This window comes from Lathyrus oleraceus, chromosome 1, assembly GCF_024323335.1.
Source record: "Lathyrus oleraceus cultivar Zhongwan6 chromosome 1, CAAS_Psat_ZW6_1.0, whole genome shotgun sequence".
In the NCBI taxonomy this organism is placed as follows: Eukaryota; Viridiplantae; Streptophyta; class Magnoliopsida; order Fabales; family Fabaceae; genus Lathyrus; species Lathyrus oleraceus.
Window position 1 is genome coordinate 131,538,589 of NC_066579.1, and position 13,389 is coordinate 131,551,977.

General features: G+C 38.2%; 1 protein-coding gene across 1 annotated transcript in view; it reads right to left on the reverse strand.

The window, feature by feature from the left end:
• The window catches only part of LOC127122003 (pyrophosphate--fructose 6-phosphate 1-phosphotransferase subunit alpha), a 75,398-nt gene that overhangs the window by 35,835 nt on the left and 26,174 nt on the right, over positions 1–13,389 (reverse strand). The gene's annotated exons all lie outside the window — the stretch shown is intronic.

Here is a 13,389-nt window from a genome sequence, read left to right on the forward strand (position 1 = left end):
AATTCTCTTGCTCAGGATGATCCATCAATCTGGCAGAGTTGGCTCTGGTATAATACCGGCAAAGTGCGTCTCCAAAATAAATGAAGATCGCAGGGTCAAACCACTGGACAGGAGACCGGAACGAAACACCTGTTTATGCAAATGATGCATGAAGTGTTTGTGCATATGCTTGTTTTTTGTATCAAAGGAACCCGAGGGTTTTATTTGCAAACTTTGAAATATTTAAGCATGAGAATATCTCATCAGATATATCAGGTGAAAAAATTTTCCCGGTTTTTTCATGTTTTGAAAATTTTTGCAAATAAACTCCTTTGAGTTCCTTGAAAATTTTCTTTTTCTGATGATATGGATGCGGATGAATGCATGAATGCATGAATGCAACAATCACACTCAAGGATCAAGCAAAGCACGCCAAACAAAGGTCGTGGGAAAGCTCTATGTATCCTTAATATCAATCATCCATTTTGGTGGATTTAGGTTTTCACCTTATCGACACCCAAGTTCCATTGATATTAACGGTACATGAACCGGTTCAGACATTCTTAATATCAACCAGCCGCTTTGGTGGATCTTAGGTTTTACACCTGATCCGGGATCCATTGATATTAACAATGTTTGAACGACTCAACCACGAATCACGGGTTTGTTGAGAGTCACGAGCATGGAGTCTCGGTTAAGAACCACCCAAAGGGAGTGTACTAGGGTTTAAACCTGCCAGACATGTTCTATCAGAGGTTCCCATAGTCATCGTTCCATCTTTCGAATATTATCGGAGGAACGAATACTCGTAGTCCAAGAATATTCTCAAGAGAAACTCTTATGAGTGTAGTATCGCGTAACAATCGTATCAGAACTGACATCTGAACGACCTCCGCACTACGGTCCTAAAAATAGGCCAAGATGGGTTTGGTAAACTAAGGTCCTTGGCTTCTGCGGAACATGATTGAAAGAATAATGCCTAACCACAAATGACTTGTGTGACATTATTAGTTCAACATGACCTCCACCAAGTGAATGGACTCGCAAGTCAACTGGCTAAGGACTACTCCACACCAGTCGACAAGACTATGCCATTCTCCTATCCTAGAGTGCACTCGAGTTCGGGTATAGAACTCATCTCACAGATCACCAAAGCAAACAGCAAATGTATATCAAGCAATTCAAACATTACAATCAATACAGTGATCCCAAATTGTACAAAAATATGTCAAATAACAGATAATAATATAGCACAACAAGGGTGAAAAGTAGGCAATACCACCAAGGATTCTGGTGAGATCTCCCCAGCAGAGTCGCCACTTTTCTGTAGCGGTGTATTCGTCGCTGTATGATCTATCGATTAAATCATAAGCTAAGAGATACATTGAAAATTTCGAGTCGCCACCGCACTTTTATTTATCCAAAGGACTGGCTAAAAAGCGAACAAAAGCCTAAGAAGTTTTACACGTAGAAAACTAATAAAAGGATGAGAGATTCTGGGTAAGGGGTAAATTACGTAATGGGAAGGTGTTAGGCACCCACTACGTCCTAGGTACTCCTAGGGAGCCCTTTTCACACTTGTTATGCAAAATTATTATTTGTTATGACAAAAGATATTGTGCAAACATGATTGGGATGATGAGAAAAGAATATACATTTTTATTATTATTGGGTTCGAACGGATGAACCCGTTGCCTACGTACCTTCCATCAAAGGTAAGGATCAGAACGCCGTAGTTCGGCTAAAAGATTTCCAAAAGTTGGTGGATTTGATTTTAAACACAAGCACTGAGGCTTTTCATTATCAATGGGAGAACACTCGACCAAAAACAACATCCACCATGTGAGGATAGCTTCGACGTACTAGAGGGGTTAGCCCTGTTTGAAGTACGGAAGTCTTACTGTCGACTCACTAAGGATAGGCAAGATTTACATCAACCACAAAGATAATTGAAACCTATGGCTAATGTGAAAAGATTAACAATGGACAGAGCCAAAACAAGTGAATGAGTGAAGTTAATTGATTGTGATTATGAAAATGAAGTCAAAGTATGATTAAGATTGATTTGAAAGAAGTATTATGAAATGGAGTTTGAAAAAAGTCAAGGACTTGAGTCCAGGTTTTTAGTTAGAAAAACATGAAGAAGTTTGCACAACACTTATGTCAAGTTTAAAAGGTATAGTGTGAAAAGTCTAGGACATAATGAATGATGAATGGATGAGGATGGATAGTAAAACTTCTTAGAGGGTTCACTTCTTGAGATCATATGGGAGATGATTCAAGTGTGTCCTTTGGAATAGGAATGGATAATAATAAACAAACAAAGCAAAGGCGGATATCGGATGCCAATCAATGGTCTTATACCAATCTCCTAAAACAGAATGGGATATCAGATGCCACTCAATGGGCTTACACTAATCTCCTCAAACAAAGAAATAAAAGCGGATACCGGATACCAATAGATGGATTTACACCAGTCTCCTAAAACAGAAACAGGATGTCAGATGCCACTCAATGGACTTACACTAATCTCCTCAAAAGAAAGGAATAAAGATGAAATGTGTAAGTCAACTGCCAATCTATCTGGACTTAGGTTAACTCCACAAATATGCTCATAGGAAATCCAATGCCACATCACAGGGACTTACAATGGATCCTCACATACAAGAACAAAAGCAACAGTATGATCACAGGAATGCAAATGCCAACTTACAGGGACTTATAATTGCAACCTCTCATACAAACAGATGAAACAAACTATGATCACAGGAAAGCAGATGCCAACTTACAGGGACTTATAACTGCAACCTCACATACAAGTCAAACAGATCAAATTATGATCACAGGATAACAGATGCCAACTTACAGGGACTTATAACTGCAACCTCACATACAAATCAAACAGATCAAATTATGATCACAGGATAACAGATGCCAACTTGCAGGGACTTATAACTGTATCCTCACATACACACAGATAAACAGAAGACATGAGTGACCAATGAGGTCTTACACTCTATCCTTCCATATCACAGGAGCAAATGCCAAAGCAATGGACTTACAATTGTCCTCAATGGGCAAACAACAATGCTAACATCACAAAACGAATGAGATGATCATGCACTAATGGCAATTGATGATGATGATAGATGCATAACATACAGGCAAACAAATGCATATGAAGCAATCAATCAAGCAATGAATATCAAACAGCACACTCTATAGCCAAACAATGGGGGGCTCACACAAGAGGGTTTGACTTTGAAAGTCCACTGTAATAGGTGAAGGTTGCTCTTAACCTGGCCATTGAGGGGCTCAGGTGAAGCAGATGAATAGGAGATGAGGGATGTGCCTCATTGCTTCAATCTCATATCAGAGAGAGCATCAAAGAAAGTGTGGGAGTTCAGAAAGTAGGAACTCTCTCCACATTATTGACTCGATCAGATCTTGAGTATTTATCTCATTTGCTTCAACCATGTAATGGGAGCAAAGAGAGGACACACTGAATAGTGGGGGATAGATTGCTTATCCCTACCTTCCACCAATTGCCTTACTTGAAGGACTTTTCCTGCTTGGGACAAATATAAACAAACACAGGCATTGCCTCTTAAGGAGGACTTCAGACAGCTTGCCCGGTCAAATAACAGACCGGGTCTCCAGACTACATGAAGAAGAAGTAATTATACCTCAAAGCAAATGCTAAATAGCAAAGCAAGCAAGTTCAAAGAACTTAAGCAACTAAAGTACCTGCAAAAGTCAGACCAATTATTAAACAGCTCAACAGTCAAAAATCAAAAGATAATGAACCAAATAGTCAACCACAGAGGGACCAATTGTGCAAGGCACAAAGACTCAAGCATATGAGTCACCTACAAAACAAAGGTTAGCACATGATATAATTCAACTCAAACAAATATTTGAATGATCCTCAAGGCATTGGTGCTTAACCTGAAACAGATGAACTCAACATAAGCTCAGAAGACCACTAGGACTAGCCTAGGGTCAAAGATGAAAGAAAAAGTCAAAGCAGCAAGAAAAAGTCAACCCAAACCAAGTCTAAGCATTCAAGAAACATTCTCAATTGGATTCATAATTACATCATGCATCATGGTCATTTCATACACAAATGGATGCAAAGCATGGCAAGAGAAGCACACAAAAGTCAACAGCAAAGACTTCATTCAAAAGTCAACTCAAACAATCTCAAAATTATGAAATAAATCATACTCAATCCTAACATCTAACATGGTATACATGTAAAATTTCATGGCATTTGGATGAGAGGAAGGCAGTCAAGTAAAATCATGAAGTCAAACCAAATTCAAGTAAGCATGGTGAAAGTCAACAAGCATGGGTCAACTTCAAAAAATCATATCAATTTGAAAACAGAAGAGAAATGAATGAGATTAACACCAATGCAAAGCTTGAGATGTCTAGTTATCACATATGAAATTTCATGATCATACAATAAGATTTGAGAATTTCACAAAAGATTTGGCAAGGCATAGCACAAAAAGTCAACAAAGGACCAAGTATGGAAGAAAATTCACAATCAAATGGAAAACAGCATGATTAATTCCAAGAAAATTCATACATAAACTAGACATGTGAAAGAACATTCATGCAAAATTTCAAGTGATTTGGATAAGGGGAAGCATGTGAACAAAAATTGGGAAAATGCATGATCATGGTATAGCACCAAATGTAACACATAACTTCAAAAATTCAAAGCTCACAAACTACCAATGGGAAATGCACAAAGTCTATATGGAAACAAAGGTCAATGTGTCTAGTTTCACCACAAAAAATTTCAAAGGCAATGGATGCAACATGACAATTTCACAAAAGATTTGGCACAAAGTATCATTTGAGCATACATGTCAAGAAAATAATTACCATAAAAAAATCCAGCCAATGGAAAAATCATTAAAAATCACAATTAAATGAAGGACACATTCATGATCATGAGGAAAAAATTTCAAGATTTTTGGATGAAATGTGAATGAGAAATTAATTTGTGAAGTTGGATGAAACAATTGGATGAATATGCACAAGATAGCATGGTAATTGGTCAAACATAGGAAGTCAGCATGGCAAATGTGTAATTAACCCCTCATTAATCAAAACGGTGTGTTTTGGCAAAATGCAACGAAATATTTTGATTGGCCACTAGCCAATGGAACAGTGTAGCACGCAGCCAAACAACAACAACAGCCAATCACATTTGTTTTCTTTCTGGAAAAATGCTGCTAGGGTTTCTTAAGGGTTTATGCAGCTGGGCATCATGAACATCAACATCATTCGACCGAACAAACTGACAACAGCATGGTATTCAAGTCTATCATATTCAATCATCAATCAAACAACCAACACACCATAGTCCAAGTGGATTTCTGGGCAGAGTATGAGTTTGAACAACAGCAGTATGAATTCATCATCATGTAATCAAAACAGCAGCACATAACAGCATAGCAGTGGTACTCAACAGCAACACAAAAATCGACCAGCCACAACAGCATTCAAACTCATGTGTCATTAACCAACAACAGCATACAACCTATTTCTCATGGCATAAGTTTGAAAACAACAGCATCATGGAATTTCAAGCATGTTCATCATCTTTAATAAATAACATTCGAAACAAACACCATTCAAAAGCATGGCCTAAATGGTTCATGTAGCAAGCAGGTCAACAGTATACAACATAATCGAATGGATTTTCAGGGCAAAATTCATGGAGTTTCAAAAATGCAGCATGGTTCAGCAATAGCATAATGTGTTCATCAAAATCAATCATCAATTGAAGTTCCAACCAACAAGCAAACAACAGCATGGCTAACATGTTCAGCTCATGGAAACAAGACAATGCTCGTGGGACTTCAAAGCTGCAGCAAGGTTTTAGCAATGGCATCATGTTATCGACCAAAACATCACTAGGTAAAACAGCAACAATAAACAAGCATAGCCATGGAACACTATCCTCATACCACATCTGAGAACAACAGACTAAATATAATCATGAGGGTTCTGGACAGGGTTTAAACAGCAATGCAATGGTATTCAGCATTCAACTTCATTATCATCAAACCAAACAAACAACAGCATGGCATATTCATGAGATTTCCTGGTCATGATGTCTGGTTTAAATAACAACAGCAGGATTTAACTAGCAGCATCATGTTCATTATTTAAATCACCCAACACATGAACAAAAGCACATAGCAGCATAGCATTCAAAAATCTGGGCAGCCACTAGGGTTTTAGAAACAGCAAGGCAATGGAAGCCAACACCAACAACCAACATTACAACCAAAGTCTGGACAGGACAGCAGCAGGGTTCAATAACAGCAGCATTGGCATTGCAGTAGGTCCATACATTATTATGCAACCATCATGCAAACATTAAGGTGGTAACAAGGTTATTCATGACATGAACAACAAGGCAAACACAAGCAGGAAAAGTTATGGGCATAGTTTGGTTGTAGCAGCATGGTTCTACAGTATGGCTCATGGTATTTTCAAACATCCAAACAAATACTCGACCAACATACAACATCATAGCATTAACAGGATTCTTTAATACAACCATAACACAACAACAAAACAATGCCATCAGTTCATGAGGAATTCTTGCAAGCTTATGGTTCAAGCAATAACAGCAGCACCAAAATTCGACCAACAACAACATGGCAATGAGAATGTTCCTACTGCAGCCAAACAAAAGCATACATTCATATTTCAAAACTGCAGCAGGACTTTAGCAGCATGGTATCGTGTGACTTCATGCAATCAATTCAAACTGAAACCCAACAAAAACTCACAAACAGCATGGCAAAGGCATTCTTCTCATGTTCATTAACAGCAATCAACAAACAGCACCCAAACTCGATCAATCATAACAAACACCAACATGTGGATTTTACAAGCAAGTTTAAAGGTTTTCAGACAGCAAGGCATATGCAGCAATGGTATTGGTAACTTCGAGCAAGCATCAACAATCATCAAACAATATTAGAACAAGCATGCTCATGGGAAATCCTGGACAGCTTAAAGTTTCAAAATAGCAGCATATGCATTGTTTTATTATCAACATTAAAACACATTCAAACACCAAAAGACAAACAGCATGAAAAATGATTGTGATATTCACACTGCAAACAGACAACAGTAAGACCAAACAAGTTTCTGGGTTCAACAGCATGGTTCATCATGTATTCACCACTAATCATCATTCAAACATGATTTACATGGATTTCTAGGCATGGTCATGAGGTTTCAATGCAACAGCATGGCAGCACATGTTATCACCAACATCAAAACAAAATGACTAGCACACAAACAAACACATTATTCAGCAAAATTTATCAACCATGATCAAAATAAACCTAACCAGCCTCAATGCTCATGCAATAACTAAAATCAACTAACATCAATCAACAATAGCATAAGCGCATTCATGAGATTTCCTTGGCAGTTTAAGGCAGCCAAACGGCAGGGGTACACATCAATTTCATCATCATAAAACCAGTCATGAACAAACAAACATAACAGAAGCAACAATGATCAAGCATATGCATAAATTCTGGGTTCTCATGCAATAAACCCTAGGGTTTAACCAACAGCAACATGAGCTTCAACATACAAGCAACAGTCATGCGCAAACAAACACATCCAGCAGCAATAATCCAACAAGCCATGCAACAACTATCATCACTTAACATCAACCAACCACAAAACAACATTTAACCCTGTGGAAATCTGGACAGAATTAGGGCTTTAATGCAACAGTATTCATCAAGTTCATGCAACATCAACATGAATCAACATGCCCAGAAAATGAAACCAAGCATGCCAATAGCTTCAACAAGCATCAAACAACAAGAATGTGATATCATATTTCATTAACTCATCATGTCCAAGCTAAATCGAAGAAAAATGCATTTTACACATGAAAATGAAAGTTCAGATTTAACACGATATAGTCAACCATTTCAAGCAAACTACCATCCATTAGAATCAGCATCAAGTGAACTATCTAAAGCATATCATGGCATGGTAAAAGGAGGAGGTCGATTCACTTACTTATTTTGGAAGAAAACGTGAAACAGTGGTTATTTGATGGTATTTGTTCAAACAGTCGAAGATTCCAGCTCTAGATGAGGGATGATGAAGGTGCTTCAGCTCAAAATTGCTTGGAAATGAGTAACTTGCGAACTGCCATTGAAAAGACTTGAAGAAAACAGAGCTTGATAATGTGGTTTCAGTTTGGAAATGAAGTCCAAAAATGCTCCCAAATCGTGTCCAAGTGAAGGAACAATGAAGATTGTTCAAGGGTTTTTAGTGTTGGTGCAGAAAAAATTCAAAAAATGCCAAAATGCAAAATGTGAAGGTGATGTGTATTTGGTCTGTGGCTGCAGCTTCTAGGGTTGGCCAATGTCAGAAAAAAGACTTTATATGGTCTGTTTTAGGTTGGTTTAAGGAATGATAAACTTGATTAGCTTAATGAGAATGATTTGCATTTTTGCTAATTGGCATATAAGTGAGTATGGGAGGGTGTATGCTGCACGTTTGGGCTGGGTACAGGCTGCTAAAGGCCACTCCAAATGCTGTTTGTGTGTGCTGCAGAACTGTTGTACTTGCTTTCCTTTATTTGAAGCCAATTGCCAATTTTCAAGTTTTTTGCATTTTGGTTAAAATGATGGTGTAATGGTGGTATGGTGATGGTTTAGGACTTTGAGCAAGTTTCAAATGTGATATGAAACACTTCCCAAATGACCAAATCAAGAAAAAGTCAAAAACTCAAAAAGTCAAAGTTTGGTCAAACTTTGAATTTAAATGAAAAAGGTCCAAAAATGCCATTTTGAATGGTAAGGTTTTAGGTCATGAAATTTATATTTTTGGAAAGAGGATGAAAAATGTGGTTTGTAGGAAAAAACCCCACCAAATTTGGCCTTATGGTTTGAGAGATATGGCTCTGTGAAGTTCAAGAATTGGTGAAAATGATTTGATCATATCTTGACAACCACACATGGGATTTTGATGTTCTTGGACTTTTTGAAAATGGGAGAACAAGATCTTCAACTTTCATGTTGGGCAAAAATTCATTTGAAGCTTGTATCATGATGTAAGTTTAAGATCAAGAAGTTTCCATTTTTGGCAATTGAAATTACAGGTCCACTTTCTATTTCTGGAAAATTTTCTGATTGACTTGATTTTCTTCCCTGATGAGGTTGAACATGATATATGAGGCTTATACAAGCATGAATGAACTCTTTCAGATCAATTCTATCCATCAAATTCTGATTAAATCAACAGTTGACCAAGTTTGACTTTTCTAGGGTTTTGGACTGACTGATCCTCTTCTGATGAATTCCAAACCCTAATTCCTTGAGAACTTGTTTTCAAATGATGTCCCAAGTTGTTTGAACCTTTGATTATTGATCATGGTGCCCAAATTCTGCAAGAATGGTCACCATCCACTGCTTTGACTGATCAATGACTGACTTTGACCTAATTTCTGATGATTGCTTCAACTGCAAGCAAAAAGGTTAGACTGACAATATTTTTGCACTTTTTGAATGATAAACATATGAAAGCAAAAATATACAAATGCAAATTATGCTTGGTGATCAAGAAACAAACCTACAAGGCAACCTACCCACTAGGAGGAAAGCAAAGGCATGCAATGATCCTTGAGGCCATGATATGATATGATATGGGCCATGAGGGATCTTAGGGCCAAAATTGGGGTCTTACAGACTTATACCATAAACGTAGGTTACAACCAACTTCAAACGGGTTAGTGTCAATTACACCTGGACTTCAAGAGCGCTGGCGACGACCTGACTTAAAGATATCATTCACAGATGGATTTGACAAATGCTGGTGACAACCAAACTTTAAAATAATACCAGTTACAACTGGATTTGACAGATGCTAGTGACAAACAGATTTTAAAAGGATACCAGTTACAACTGGATTTCACAAATGCTGGTGACAACCAGACTTTAAAAGGATACCAGTTACAACTGGATTTCACAAATGCTGGTGACAACCAGACTTTAAAAGGATACCAGTTACAACTAGATTTCAAAAATACCGATGACGACCAGACTTTAAAATGATACCAGTTACAACTGGATTTGATCAAAGACGCTGGTAACAACTAGACTTAAGAAACAACGCCAGTAACAACTGGTCTTAACAGGTAATGCCAATAACAATTGGACTTGCAAACAAATGCTGGTGACAACCAAACTTATCATACCATTTACAAATGGATTTTTAAGACAGATGTTGGTGACAACCAGACTTTATAGATGCTGGTGACAACCAGACTCTAAAATGATACCAGTTACAACTGGATTTCAAAATGTGCACCAGTTACAACTGGACTTAACAGACAGATCAATAACAATTGGACTTGCGACTAAATATGGTGATAACCAGACTTATCATACCATTTACAAATGGATTTTTAGACAGTGCCGGTTACGACTCTGATTGGGGATACCAATTACAATTGGATTTAAGATAAGATGCTGGTGACAACCAGGCTTTAAAATGATACCAGTTACAACTGGATTTTAACATTTGAGCGCCAGTTACAACTGGACTTAACAGATAATGCCAATAACAATTGGACTTGCAGACAATGCTGGCTACAACCATATTTATCATACCATTTACAAATGGATTTTATCAAAATGCAAATTACAATTGTGCTTGAGGTACCAATTACGATTGGATTTGAGACAAGATGCTGGTGGCAACCAGGCTTTAAAGAGATACCAGTTACAAGTGGATTTTAACATTCGAACGCCTATTACAACCGGACTTAACAGATGGTGCCAATAACAATTAGACTTGACAGAAAATGTTGGTGACAACCAGATTTAAAGAGATACCAGTTACAACTGGGTTTCAAAAGATGCTGGTGAAAACCAGTCTTAACAAACGACACTAGTAACAACCGGTGTTAGAGGTCAAGGGATACAATCAACAAAGAGACCTAAGATTATGCAAACGAGTGCGAAGGAGGATCCATCAAGCTGAGCAGTTACAACTGGCCCAGGGAGAATGCTAAATCCGTGCTCTCTAGAGATATATGTTTATCATCCAAGGGAAGTCTTGCAACTTTAGACTTGTGGGGAAAGACGAAAGGTTCCCTTTTAATATTTCCACATGTCAAAGCAAAATTGTGTTTATCAATATGTTGAAAAATTCTTTGAGTTCAAAATTTCATTATTAACAAATAAATGGCATTTTGCATAACAAAGAAAATCAGAGAAAAATAAAAAATGATAGAATTTGATAGGCAAACTTGTATTTATTCAAGAATGGTAGCACACAAATGGTGTAGCTCCATGGAATGTTACAAATTTGAAAATGGCAATAGGGAAAGGTTTACATCGAATCGCAATGACTGACTATCCCTAATAATAATGACTCCACAATACTTCGCTTCTGAAGGGACTAACTGGATTGATCTTCCATCTTTAGCTCTTCTGTGTTGATCAGTGACAAACTGATGCAGTCTATGCCTTTTGTCCCTAATTTTTTTCTGGATTGCCCTTTCGGGTTTTCAATCCACCGGGAAGCTCCTTTTTTACTAAGCCGCCCTTTCAGGTTTTCAGCTTAGCGAGCTACCATTTTTTTTATTATCCCTAACTTTTGCTTGACCGCCCTTTTGGATTTTCAGTCCACTGGGATTTGTTAGGCATAGTATCTTTTGACTGCATCAGAGTTCACGGGGTGAATAAGCTTTTCTCCATCCATAGTTGTGAGAAACAAAGCACCTCCAGAGTATGCTTTCTTTACAACGTACGGGCCTTCATAGTTTGGAGTCCATTTCCCACGTGAATCTTTGTGTACTAGCAAGATCTTCTTGAGCACGAGATCTCCTTCCTTAAACTCTCGAGGACGGACCGTTTTGTCAAATGATTTCTTGATTTGTTGCTGGTACAATTGTCCATGGCACAGAGCGGTCATACGCTTCTCATCAATGAGGTTAAGTTGATCATAGTTGTTCTGGATCCATTCAGCTTCATCTAGCTTGGCCTCCATCAATATTCTCATTGAAGGTATCTCTACTTCGACTGGGAGAACTGCTTCCATCCCATATGCTAAGGAGAATGGGGTTGCCCATGTTGAAGTGAGGACTGAGGTCCGGTATCCATGCAAAGCAAAGGGTAGCATCTCGTGCCAATCCTTATAAGTTTTCACCATCTTTTGCAGGATCTTCTTGATATTTTTGTTGGCAGCTTCAACAACACCATTCATCTTTGGACGATATGGAGAAGAATTATGATGGTCAATCTTGAAACTCTCACATAATTATGTCATTGTCTTGTTGTTCAAGTTTGAACCGTTGTCGGTAATGATCTTGCTAGGGATGTTGTAGCGGCAGATAATCTCCTTCTTGATAAAGCGAGCGACCACATGTCTCGTCACATTGGTGTAGGAAGCAACCTCTACCCATTTAGTAAAGTAATCAATGGCAACCAGGATGAAGCGATGACCATTGGAGGCCTTAGGCTCTATAGCACCAATCATGTCGATGCCCCACATTGAGAAAGTCCAAGGTGATGTCAAAACATTCAACGGTGTTGGCGGCACATGCACTTTGTCAGCATAAATCTGACACTTATGACATTTTCTGGCATAGCTGAAACAATCGGACTCCATGGTCAACCAATAATAGCCAGCTCTCAAAATCTTCTTGGCCATGGCATGTCCATTAGTATGAGTTCCAAAAGATCCTTCATGAATTTCCTTGATTAACATGTCTGCTTCGTGTCTATCAAACGCATCTGAGCAGAACCATGTCATGGTTTCTCTTGTATAGCACATCATTGCTCAAAAAGAATTTGGACGATAACCTCCTCAGAGTTTTCTTATCCAACAATGTAGCATCTTCTGGATACTCTTAACTTAAGAGATATCGCTTGATGTCATGAAACCATGGTTTACCATCATTTTCTTCTTCTATCAGTTGATAGTAAGCAGGCTCATCTCTTTGCTCGATTCGAATAAGTGGAGCTTCGTTACGGAATCTGACTTGGTACATTGATGTTAATGTTGCCAAAGCGTCAGCCACTTGATTTTCTATTCTTGGGATGTGATGGAAAGTGATATCGTCAAAGTATTCTATCATCTTTACAACATGAGCATGATACGGGATCAGCTTCGCATCACGAGTTTCCCATTCTCCTTTGACCTGATAGATCACCAAGGCTGAATCTCCATACACCTCAAGGATCTTGATTCGGAGATCAATTGCGGCTTCAAGACCAAGGATACAAGCTTCATACTCTGCGATATTATTCGTACAATTAAAGCACAACCTTGCTGTGAAAGGGGTAAAGCCACCATTTGGATTCATCAAAACAGCTCCCACACCATGACCAT